We start from the raw sequence: 13,404 nt of genomic DNA on the forward strand, positions 1-13,404 counted from the left end.
GGTCACGCTGCCCGGTTCCCGATCCATCAACCTGCTGCTGCTGCTTCTCAACGGCTGCGTGGTCTCTTTTTGCTTGACAGCGTGTGCGTTCAAAACTAACGGCTTTTCAACTTACCAAAAAAAAAAAAAAAAAACTCAAATTCATTGGTTCAGCATGACGTCACATATCGCCATTTCCTATTACAATGATTGCACATGTACATATGGATTCATATGGAATTGTCGAGTCTATCGTTCTGGGTGGGTGTGTATGTGTCTTCTATAAGTCAAAAATAAATATTTAATAGAAAAGCATAATTACCGGTATATTTGCTTTCCTGAATAATTATGATTATTTTTACATCGTATTTAATGTTTTCTGTTTTCTTTAATAGTCCAAACCATTAATGAAATTATTCCTTTAATACTACGATTACTATAGATGAATATATGACAAATATTGAATGGTTTATCAACAGATAAATTATTATCCAGTTTACAAATGAGAAGAATGTATATAGATATATTTTTTTTTGTACAACATAATAGTGATATATAATTAAATTTTTTTATTTGTAATGAAATTACATCTGGGCTTGAGTATTTGTTAAATGGTTTGCAAAGCTGTTTCCGTCGCATTTGGACCTATTACCCATATTGCCAAATTGCAAATGAAACTAAAAACAATTAGAGCTGAGGCTTTATTTTATATCTGTCCCACTCGAACCGTTCTAATGCCGCTTGGCTACATATTATTATATTTGTAGAGCGAATAAAATTGTGAATGGCAATGGAGATGGCGATGGCGACGTCATCATAGTTTGATGACCTCCGCCCGAAGCTGCGTCATCATTAATGTTTTTTTTGTGGATTTGCAGTGTTCAACACTGTGGCTGGGAGCTGATTGAGAGCAGAGCCAAGACCAACGACAACAACAACAACAGATGTAGATAACTCTGCATATTTTTGGTAACAGAGTTGTGCCTCTTCTTCTGCTATTGCTGCTGTTGTTGGCCTTCAGCTCTTTAACCAGTTGCTTCTTTACCTGTTTTCTAATTGGTATACATACAAATGCTGAGGTTTCTTCTGATGCTGTCGCTGCCACTGTCTATCATATACACACAATTTTTAAAAATATATACATATGTACATAATTATTTGTTGAGCGACAAATTCCTATATAGTTATGATTTATTCTGGAAACCATGATTTGTGTTTTTCAATGTCTTTTACTCGTTGCAAATAGTCGCTTCCAATTAGAGAATAAACCAGAATGTAATCCTTTCAGAACAGTTAGGTGTTAAGCTCCAATCAGACATTAGCTAGAGTTCCCATTGGTACGCAAACGTCACTGACAAGGATATGGTGTACTTTCTGCATCCTATTTATATATATTTACAGTTCTTTCAAGCGAATCCTTAAATTTAATATTGCAAACCACATTCCATTAATATATAATAAATGCATTACATATGTTCATGGTAAAAATGTTATCCCTGATCATAGGATATAATATTTATATTTTATTGTAGTACTTATTGCAATTCCAACTCCACAAAATAGTATTTACACGTACATACATACATACATACGTACATAACTAAAATACTTAATTCCATTGGTAAAAGAAAGCGATCAGAAACAGCTAACAGAAATGGGCTCACACAATTCAAATCCGACAATTATTATACAAATGGCGGCGCACTTGCTGCAAGCAATCGACTTCAGCTAGAATACTTGTTATAAAAGTAATAATAATAAGACCAAAAACAAAAGCACGTTCGCATTTCATTTTGACTTTGATTTTGAGCTTTTTCAAACTGTAGTCTCTCGCTGCTGTTTGTTGTTGCTGCTGTTGGGTCGTCGTGTCGTGTCGATCGTATCGAGTTTGTTTTATCATTTATATTATATATCACATAGCGTACATGCATGTATTCGCTCATATGTATGTATGTATGTAGGTATTCGGTGTTTGTTGTTGCACTTTTTTATAAACAAGCTGCGGCGAAACTCAGAAGAGCGAAACACTAAGCACGGCGAGAGAGGCCACATCAGAGCGAGATTCAAGTCCCCCACAACAAAACGCATGAAAATACTTGAGCGAAACGAGTTAAAAACGATTTCATTAATGTTTTTGTTGCCTTTTGTTGTTGGTTTCTTCTTCTTTTTGGTCGTTGCTTCTGCGAACGATACCCTTCCGATCGAGCATAGCACATTCCTAGCGGTATGCGACCGATGCTTGGCTCACTTTCAAATATCTTCATAGATTAGGAACGAACTCTCTTTTACAGGATTCATATTGCACCCTAAAAGTATGCTATATGCATTAGGAGTGCGTGAAAAGGACATGTTTTTTCTATACACTGGACAATCAATAAGAAAAGCAAAAATAGAAAAATTTGTGTTAACTTTTTTTAAACGATTTTAGTTGTCTTAAAGTGAAATTATGTTACATGATCTACGTCTTCATAAAGATTCTCCACCTTTCTAAAACAATGTGGAATTGAAATATAGGGTATGTCAGTTGCTATGTGCTTCAAAAATTACACACTTGCTTTGGCGTTTCTGTTCGCTTATGCGCGCTGGCCTGGCTATTTTTAAAATACGCGAAAGCAACAAGAGAGAACGCGACGCAAAACTCAACCCAGCAGCATTGCCATCATTGTTGCTTTACTTTTATTGTTGTTGGTTTTACTTTTGCTGCGTTTGTCGCATAAGCAATGTGGAATATGGAATTTAAGAGTGCTGTGTCCATACAAACAAACGCCTGACAACTCACACACATACTCACACACACGCATAGAGGAGCTTATGACTGTCGCGACTTTGTTGTTGTTGCTGTTGTTATTGTTGTTGTAGTAGTAGTAGTAGTTGTTGGTGCGTGCAAATTGGAGCAAAAAGTATTTGTGCGCCGTCAGCAGCGCTGCTCACAACAACATCGGTTTCCTGCTGCAGGCTGCAGCCAGTAACAGACGAGACAAAGAAGGTGGAAGGAGGGGAGAGGGGAGAGGGCAAACGCCAGACGGCAGTGAGTGAGAGAGAGAGCAGCCAGACGATGCAGAGGGTGGGTCAGAATCAGACAGGAGAGGACCGTTGTATGATAACTCATTTGTTCTTGTTCGCGCCGCTGTGGGTGATGTCGTCACTGAATGATGCTGACGCTGACACTGACGGCAGCAGCAGCCACAAGAAGATCAGAACTCCATAACATACATACTTCCATCAATTGGGTCATACTGGCGTCGTCTCTCTCTTTCTATCTCCCTCGATTAGCGACATTGCTAAACTTAATTTCTGATTTATTTTTTATTTTTTATTTGCAACATCACACTTCATTGATAAAATGATTAATCGTTATTATTATTTATGTATACACACATACATATACATACATAACAAATAAATAAACAAAAATTCGCTCGTATATGTGTCATCCAAACGGTGTTGAGGCGTAAAGCGGATGTTTAAACTATTTATAAAGCACGCCTGATGATTCCCCTGACCCCCGCCCCCGCATTTGTGATAAGCGAGAGTGCCAGAGGAGCTCGCTTCGCTGCTGACCGCCTCGAGAGTTCAACGGAGTTCATCATGAACTCAAGCAAAAACCAGAGAATTAGAGACAAAAAGATCTAAATAGATGTCTTTTACAAGAACTTGATGGTTCTAGCTTACAAATTGAGATAAGCCAGAATTCCTCGTCGTAGAAACGTTAATAATAAAAAAATGTTAATAATAGCGAATTGCTAATATAGAAGAACAGGTATAATTGGAAAGAAAGAAGAAACAAGTAAAAGTGCTCTACCGAGGAGTGCCCGACTAAGATATACCCTGAACTCTGCACTCATAGTTTTTCTTCTAGATAGATCTTTTAACCACCATATATAACTATGTCTCTCAAGCCGCAAATTTCTAGAATTTTCTAAGATGTTTTTTGACAACTTGGGGAGATACACAATCTCTGCATTCATTACCTGAACCCTCTTTTGTGATATTTAAGATAAATAGATAATCGAATGAGTTATGAATATCCATTATAAAGTCTTATCATAATTTTCAATTACCAAATATCAGTCATGACATTTTTATGGACAGAACTACCGCAACTCTAATTACACGAAAATGATTCGATAAACCTTCTCCAAAAAGGCAAGCGACATACATATCTGTAACAGCGGCAACACAGCCTACAAAATAATGAGTTTCAGATATAATTGCATGCATATGGAACTATGGATTATTCTACCTGGGAAAAAAGATGTGCGAATCGATTACGATTGCAAATTTATGGGACAGTTACGCAGTTTTCTTCATCTGCTTGTTTTTCTTTTGGCACACAGCTGCTCAGATTTGTAATGACCAGCTGCTGGGTTCGACGATATATTTTCTTTCATGTAACAATGGGACAATGTGTGCCAGATATAACGCAAGAAGTCGTCGAGCCGTCGATGTCCTTTCTTTAACTTTTCACTTTTCATGGCAGCTGCTGTTTCCAAAATTTTGCATCATCTTTGAATGAAGTAGACCCTAGTAAGCAAACAGATTTTTATAAGCGTCAGCAAAGTGAAAGAAGTATATTGGCTTATCGACATTCTGTCTCTGGTATTCCTTGAGAACATTTTTAAAATATACTTGTGTCTGATAATTGTGTATTCCAGCGTCCTCTATAAGATTTGTATGATTTTATTTCTAAAGTCCTCTATAAGAGATATGATGTTGATGGTAAGTGAAACTATCACTAAAATTAGAATAGTTCCATGTTTTATTTATTTATGCAAACGAAAGTTGAATCGTACAGACGGAGTTCCAATAGTTTCAGGGTATAACAGTAGTACCGAGTATGCAGTCGAATACGCCCAACGACAGTGTTTTTAATTATTTAATATTTGGTTTTTCTCCTTTCTATTATGCTGTTGAGATTGTCTGGTTTTACTGTCCCCGGCGTCCTCTCTTAGCGCTTGCTCTCTTGCTCTCCGGATGCTTCTGCTTCTGTATATATTCTAATCCTCCATATTCTATGATTCGTACGTGCTCATAACTTATGCCCGATACATACACACCTGCTTCTGACCCTCAGCCTAATTTTTCCTTTTGGCCAACAGCTGCCGTTCGCCTATCGCCTGTTGCCTATTTCGTCTTCTTCTCTTCTCTCTTTGTTTCCTTACAGCATCTTTCATCGCTTACCTTCTGTTTTGTTGTTGTTTTGTAATTAAACACTGCCTTGTCTCATATTGATAGAATCTCTCGTATTGATAATTTGTACCTCTTGTAATTTAAGAACAGCTGTAGTTTCCCAAACCGGCCGCTTCATAATATCAATGATATGATATGATATACACTTCTACATAGGAGCAATAATTTTGTGGGCTTCAGTTCAATAATCAACTGTACATTAAAGTAAAGGAATCTGCAGTAAACTAACTGTACTATTTCGACCAAGGCAATAACATTTTCCCGGCGCTCTCCAATTAAAATATTTATAAATAATTCATTATATTTGATATATCTTCAAATATTCAAGCTTCAAATATCTAGTTTGTATTGGAGCCAACGCCAGACATACATACATGTCTTGTATATCATAAACCATAAATTTAAATGTACGATTTCATCAATTATACGACAACGCTTTAGATTTTTCAAAAGTTTATTAAATAGGTACATATTAGCATTTATATCTATATTTTAACTCCCGATCATCTTTTTTGTATTGATGCTAAATAAAAGGTAAACCCTCTTATTAAACACACTGTTTCTGTCAGACAGTTTGTTATGCTGCCTGTCAAGATCATCATGGAAATTTAGCTGTGCTATAATTAATTTTGAGTGAGGTGGATGGTCCATGGAGTCGACAACATTAAAATCACATTAAATCTTGTATGATTCGCTTTTGAAGGTTTCCCGATTAGCAGACGCGAGTATGTCGCAATATGTTGTGATTCGATGGATTTTCATATTCTATGCAAGAGCGTTCGTTGCACAGTTGCGAAAGAGGTCCACGAATGGAGACCTGTGAGCCCCACCAAACACGTTTCAGCCGGCATCATTGCAGCATGATTGTTATTATTATGGTTGGCGCGCCCTCAGCTCGACGTCTGCCCCACTTGCTTTGGGTCTGTTTCTCTCCCGATGCGGTGCACATGATTAGCGCTGCAGCAGCAGCAGCAACAACAACAACAACAACAGCAATTACAGTGCAGCGTTGCAAATGAAAAGAAAATTTACAAATTCCATTCATGAAATTTTGCTGCGTTGGCCAACGTTACTCGTGCCATCTCTGTCCTCGCTCCTGCTGAGCTGCTCTTCCACACAGAGGCCCATGCATAAAATCCATAAAGAATAAGAGGCAGACAGCAAGAGAGAGAAAGAGAGCAGTTGTGAAGCACTTGCTGTTGTTGTCCCTGATTTTATATACCCTCAACTCATTGATATTGCGAATATCGGGTATAATGTTTTGCTCAAATGTATTTTCATATGTAGCAAGCATATATATCAAGTATATCTGTACATATATTCCTGATCAGGGCGATGGCCTGAGTAGATCCAGTCATGTCCGCCTGTCTTTGCTAAAGAATATTTATACATATATTATGTCAATTGCAGTAAATTATTTTTAACTTATTTGATTATTAATAACTAATCTATTTGCTTTTTTTTTGATAAATTGTTCATGGTATATTCTAGTCGGGCACTCCCAACTGGAGCACTCTTATTTCTTTCAACTTGTTTTGTGCATCGCTCTCAAGAGCAGCGCAGTCTCAGCAGCCACTGTATATATGCGTGTGCTGCTTGTGTTGGTGCTGCTGTCTGTGTGTGGCGCTTGTTATGCTTTGGCACTTGCCGGATGTTTTGTTGTTTTGCCGGCTACTCTCTTTCGTTTTCGTGCGCGCTCTTTCTCTTTGTTGCCATTTATGTAGTTGTTGTTATTGTTGTTCGTCTGGCAGGACAGTCCATTGGTTTGCGCCGCTATTTTTTAAGTCTCTTTCTAATCTGACACTTTTCTCTCTCTTTTTCTATCGAGCATTACTGTTGCTGCAATACCGTCTTACTATTACCTGCAAAAAGTATTGCGGTTTCGGTGGGAGCATGCAGAGAAACAATGTCTCAGACAGATAGTGTGTGTGTGTGTGTGTGTGTGTGACTGTGCGTGTGTAAGTTCGTTCGTGTTTATTGTGTGGGTGCCGGTCCTCGGTCCTGCGTGGAGAACCAGCAACTGGCAAACGTCGGAACGCGCATCCGTTTGCATTTTACTTTATTGCTAAACTGCAACTCATTTGCGTTGTTATTTTTACACATTTAACGAGCGTGTGTGCGTACATTGTACAGCGATTACAACAAATGTAACAGCAAAGAAAGAGCCCCAGCGAGCCACCGCAAGCGAAACTCTCGGCGCATATTTATTATGTTGGTAGACGAAGACTTACCCGCCGTCCCGCCAGCCTTCCATCCCGCCGCCCTGCGAACCACCTTCCAATACACAGGGCAGTCCCTGGCTCAATTTTCAAACGATTTCAATGGAATTTTGAACATCGTCTCAGGGCAGAGCGCAGCGCCAAGCCGACAATACAGACACGCTTTTACCTCCAGCTTCTGCATCTCACTCTTGCTCACAATGCCCTTGCATCCTTCAAGCATCACTCTGTTTACAACAAAAACTAGCTTCATGCATATGCGAACGATATATTCCTTTACTTATTGTTTTCGTATGAAATAATTAAAAATCTGTAAATGCTGTTATTTTAAATTCAAAATGAAAGATTAATTTAATTTGATTTATTTATTATATATAAAAATTAACCGGAGTAAACACTTTATTAAATAACTCGACCCAGCAAAATATCATATGAAGGGTATGCACAATTCGGCTATATAATGTTTTCTTATTTTTTGCTTTTCGGTTGATGTTTTTATTTTTTCATGTAGCCGCCGTCGCCGTCGGCTGCATTCTTTTCCCTCTTCTGCTATATCGTCCACTGCAGCTCCTGCTGCTCCTGCTGCTCCTGCTGCTCCTGCTGTTTCTTCTGGTGGCCCTTTTGGAGTTGCCCGACGACAGCGGCGACACCGACGACGACGTTGGCAGAGAAGCCCAAGGTGATGGCGGAATCGACTCCGACAACGACAACGACAGCGAAAGCGACGTCAGCAGCAACATTGCCGTGCACGGCGAGCTTTTGTGAAACTGTTATCAAATAAAAGTTGTTTGATTGTGATGTTAGATTCGGTTCTACTTTTACTATGTTCATACTGGAGTAATGCTGTGTGAATTGGAATATACTTAGTGGTTTCCCACTTTATCGAACTTTGTGCGACTAGATAATAGAGCTAGTAGCATTGAAAGCCTCCGACCAATTAATTTTTCATTTTACTCTTTATGTTGTGACGTCTTTCACATTATCTGTCTCGCCTGCTTGGCTCTGTTTCAGTTTATTGTGGGCTCTGCCTTGTTGGCTGATTCGTAATAATTCGCTGACTGGCTTTACAGCTATTGTTGCATTTGTCGCATTACTGTGGTTGCGCAAAATTCCACATTTGAGACCCAGGCAAAGGCTCAGGACACGCAAGCACGACACGCGTTTTAAAACTCGTTCAAGAACTTTAAAGGGTATATTGGCTTTTTCGTCACCTCTTCGTAAGCATAGACAACATTTCAGCTCTATTATGACACGATCTTATCCTCGTTTTACACACATATCGATGACTGAGACTGGAAATTTAAAATATTTATGTACATATAAGCATGTGCATATTTTTGAATATTCATTCTTAAAGAGATTTAACCGTAAACGAGTATTGTTCAACCGGTCATCCCCGACAGCTGTATTCTTACTTGTTTTCTCTACTTATGCTGTTACATCTGCTTCTTCTTCGCTTTTTTGCTGCTGTGCAAAATAATGAATTCCTTTTTGGGGCTTAGCCTCAAATTGGCTTAACTTCATTTATTTCATTTGCAATACCAGAAATATTTCATTTGCGGTTTGTCGTCGTTGTTGGTGCTCCCCTTCTGCAATTGGACACCGCTATGGCGGTCAGGACGCGAGCCGCACTTAAGCTGGAAAGTTGATCGCAGACTAAGGAATTTGTAAGCTCTTCCTTAGCCTCCAACAGTGCAGAGAGAAGGGAAGAGAGAGAGAAAGTGAGCCGACAAGTGCTCCTACATCACGGCAATGGATTTCACAATTATAGTTTAAATGTGACTACTAACTACTATTATCTAACTATAGAATAGGAAAATCTGTTAAACATAATTAAGTTTACATAGTATAGTTCACACTCCAGCCTAGAGCTGTTATAATAATTAATCGAAAAGCATTCATTTTTCAAATAGATTAAAGGCTTTTGATTGACGTGATACAGCGTCCCAATAGGCAGATAAATGAAACAGCTTTATTAAATGAATGAAAACCTCTTGTCTGCCTAGCTAAAGGTCCATCGCTGGATCGATTATCGAATGGAGATCTTATCGATAGCTTTGCAGTCCTGCGCAGCCCCAGTGCAGTCTCTTCGCTAACTGTGCAATGAGCATGTGTCTGCATTTTATTTTACAAAATGGCCGGAAAAAATATTTTTACATATTTAAAGTGAATCTTGTCTCCGTAATTAGCAAGGATAAATGTTCCATTTTATGTATATGAACTAGAAATTTGTAATTGACATCAGCGATTAATCGATAACTTTTCTGATCCACATTGTTGGGATCCCCTATCCGTTCCGATATATATTCAAACATAATATATTTTATAGATAACTAGCGAGATTCTAGCTAGTGGAGCTGGATTTGGATAGCTTATGGTAGCTACTAGTCTGGCACTCCCGTCTTGATCAATTTATTATTGCCGATTAACTGGCAAGCTCGTGCTCATGCTCGACCAGCGTCAGCTGTTGATTGTGCTGCCTGCAGCGTTGGCGGGGTGGGGGTGGGGGGTGGGTGTGAGAGTGAGGCAAGGACAGCCTTGAGACTGTTCAATATTCCCCACCATAATTCGTGGCTAGCTCAATATCACGAGTTTCACGCGCTCGAACAGCAACTTTCAACTGGCAACCGGCGAATGGCTCGAAATGTTGCAAGTGGACACCACACACAGAGACCGAAGATAGGGACAGAGAGGGAGGGGGAGAGAAACAAAGAGACGCCACGAGTGCAGCAGTCAAGAGCAAAACAAAAAAAAAACATGTCAGTAGCCGGGGCACTAAAATTACGCCAACTTATGCTGAAAATGCAATGGGAGCAATATGCAATGTGGTGAGGCACCATTTTCCCTCACCCGCCCCCGTGCCGTCCCATCGATGAGCTTATATACCCTGAACCGATTGAAAATGTGAATTCAGGGTAGAATGGTTTACTTAAGACGTATATCACAGGCAGAAGAAGGCGTGGCAGATGGTGAAACTAATAAATACGCCTGATCAGAGCGACGAGCTGATCGATTTAACCGTTTTCATTGAATATGACATAGTTCGATAGAATAGAAAGTAGATCATATCCTGATCACTACGCTCTTGTGTTTCGTTTCTTCACAAACCTGAAGTGGCGGTGTTGGTAGATGTGTTGTTTATAAGTTCATAGACGAGTTTATTCATAATTCAGATGAGGCGGTATCTCCGAGTCGGGTAGCCCAACTAGAGTTTTCTTACTTGTTTTTGAGTTGAGCCACTGGCACTGGCATTGGTGGCCTGCTTATCGGGCTTTCAACATCTTCGCGTAGTTTTTGGAGCATGTGCAAAAGGACAGCAGCTATTGCCGATTTTTGTAGAGTGCAGGAGTCGGGCAGATGGGAGCAGAGGGGGCTCTGCCATTAACCGGGGCATGAAATATTTTGAACGCTCCAATGGCAGTCCCATTGCTGCTGCCGCCTCTCACATATGCAACACACACATATATATATACATATATATACACACACACACATGTATTGCATTTTAATGTGCCACTGAATTGTGATTTAATTGGCATTGTTGCCAGACTCCGCAGAAACGCATCGCACAGTGCATAGAGGCTGAAGAATGCATCGAGTGGAGAGCGAGGTACAAATATGTCTTAAATGGATGTTGGATAAACGGGGCTGAAATCATCATAAACTTTGATAGATACTTAACGATATATGTATGCAGATTGATAGATTGTTTAACGATACAAATTTGATTCGTTTAGTAATTAATATTTATGGGAAGATTCTACTCAGTTCTCAAATGCTCTCGAAACAAGAAATATCCTCAATCGGGAACTATTTTGAATATAAAATGGCTTAGAAACACACCTAACCCGGGGAGGATTGCTTTATGTCTTAGTCGATCAGTAGAATCAATATACAGCCGACCAAAATAAGTAAGTTGTAAACCTAGTATCCATTAGATTGATGATATCGTATTTGTGCCCGTCCTTTTTAGCTTATCATGAATCTCTGACCCTTAATTATGTGAGGAATTGCTCGGATGATAATGCTGAAATACTTGTTGTTAGGGCTATCGTCGTATCGTACGGTTTCAATTACCGCGATCTTCATTCACTACGATGCGATAATCTCTGTTTGCGAAGCACTGTGCATAGACTAGACTTTGGCACTAGGCCTGGCGCTGCATTGGTCTCGGCGCTCAGCATTTGCAAATGCGAGCAAAAATTGTTCTTTAATTAAATTCATTCTCACAGTGTGTGCAACATGTGGTAGCCGCACACACGCCCAGGCGGACACACACACACAGAGTATCAGACAGAGCCAGACAGTTCTTCACCTTTCACAGTCTTCGTCCTCGTTCCCAGCCTCAGCGTCATCCTCATCATCCTCATCCTCATCCTCGCTGTCGCTTTCGTTGTCGTTGTGGCTCTCTCGTTCGTAATCGAACCCTTTAAACTCTTGCGCCATCAAATCAGGTTTCGCCGCTGCAGAGGCAGACAGCATAAGTCGCTGGCGTTTTTGAAATCCCCAGCAGCCAGACGGGCAATGCTCTACCTCGCTTTCGCTTCATAGTTATAAATGTCTTTCATATGCCTTCTTTTTTTCTGCTAACACCAAACGCCCATATTCCCATACCGAGTTTCGATCCTCCACCTCCTCCTTCTGCTCTTGCAGCCACGCCTCGTTTGCCTTATGGCCTTTCTGTTTGATTTGACAACTTTGTTCTGTTCGAGCTTGGGTACCTGAGTAATATTTTGCCTCCAGATCTTTAAAATAAGTTTCTGTTGACTTAGGTTTCTGGCCCACAAACTGGAGCAAGCGAGGCAAGGGAGGCAAACAAGGAACAAGTCTCTGCTGAATTCCTGTTGCAACACTTCAAGTTGAATATAGTTTTCCTTTACAACTAACGAGCTTCGGCTTTAATATATGCAAGAACTAGCTAACTCTTAAGCTAAATTATGCATTGTAATTCAACATTTCTGTTATGATCAATCGCCCCATTTGAATAAGGGCTTAGCTATGAATTTGTTCTATTTCAGAAGTCCCTTCGCCAAGTGCTTCGATAGACAAATAAAATGAAGGCAAATCAATTAAGAAAACATTATAGCACTTACCATACATGATATATGGTGATGCATTCAGACTGGATCGCAAGGATATTCAATATTTCTGTTCTGAGTTACTGTGGCGAGGCGTCTACTATGCCCTCGTAACTATCTTAGAAGTTAAGATTAATTACTTTAAACTTCGAAAGTCTTACATCTAAGGTCAACATCAAAGAGTTCCTCTCTCTGGCCTGGGCCCCAATAGGAATGTTGTTCGTGCTATTTTTCCAAAATAAAAAAGAAAATCGTAACATTGAAAAAACGTACATGGATCGATTACAGTAAACTTCTCAGTCGGATATCATGCTGTCGCTATTACGGGTTCTCTGTGAGGCCTGTGATGTCTGCTGTGTTTGGCTAACAAATGTCACACACACAGAAACTGTTGAACTGGTTCTACTTGTAGTCCGAGTGCATATTTATGGGCAAGAGCGCAGTTCTCGAACGAATCACTGCCTACAATTTGCTTTGACGCTCAGTTGACAAGCGAGCGCTACTTCCCAGACGTCTGTATGTACATATGTATAGCTATCTAAACTCGTGCATTATGCATGAGGTGATCCAGATTTCGGATGCCATAAGCCTAATGTTAATTAATCCCGTAAATGTAAAGGGGCGGGTCGGGGCATGCCTAGGGATTTGCTCTGCTCCGATGATTCTCACATCCTGCGCTCGCGTGTCCTGCCCAAAGGCTTAACGCTCTTCCGGTCTCTACCTAGGAAATCAGCGAACCATCCCGCTCTCATTTTGTTTCTAATCTCACGCATGTAATTGCATATTTTAGCGACTGCTCTTCGGCTAGGGGCGACAGATTGTCGCCTTACCTAACGCATTGCACCGATAACACAAATAAATAAATATATATGTATTCAATAAAAGCGGTAATTCCAACAGCCACACGATTATCGACAGCAAAACTGTAAAATAATGAA

The 13,404-nt window shown here is 39.9% G+C and overlaps 1 protein-coding gene across 1 annotated transcript in view; it reads left to right on the forward strand.

Annotated features, from left to right (window-relative positions):
• Positions 1-13,404, forward strand: part of LOC6572045 (transcription factor E2f1) — a 37,219-nt gene that overhangs the window by 1,218 nt on the left and 22,597 nt on the right. The window lies entirely within an intron of this gene.

This window comes from Drosophila mojavensis, unplaced genomic scaffold (genome assembly GCF_018153725.1).
Source record: "Drosophila mojavensis isolate 15081-1352.22 unplaced genomic scaffold, ASM1815372v1 contig_19, whole genome shotgun sequence".
Taxonomy (NCBI): Eukaryota; Metazoa; Arthropoda; class Insecta; order Diptera; family Drosophilidae; genus Drosophila; species Drosophila mojavensis.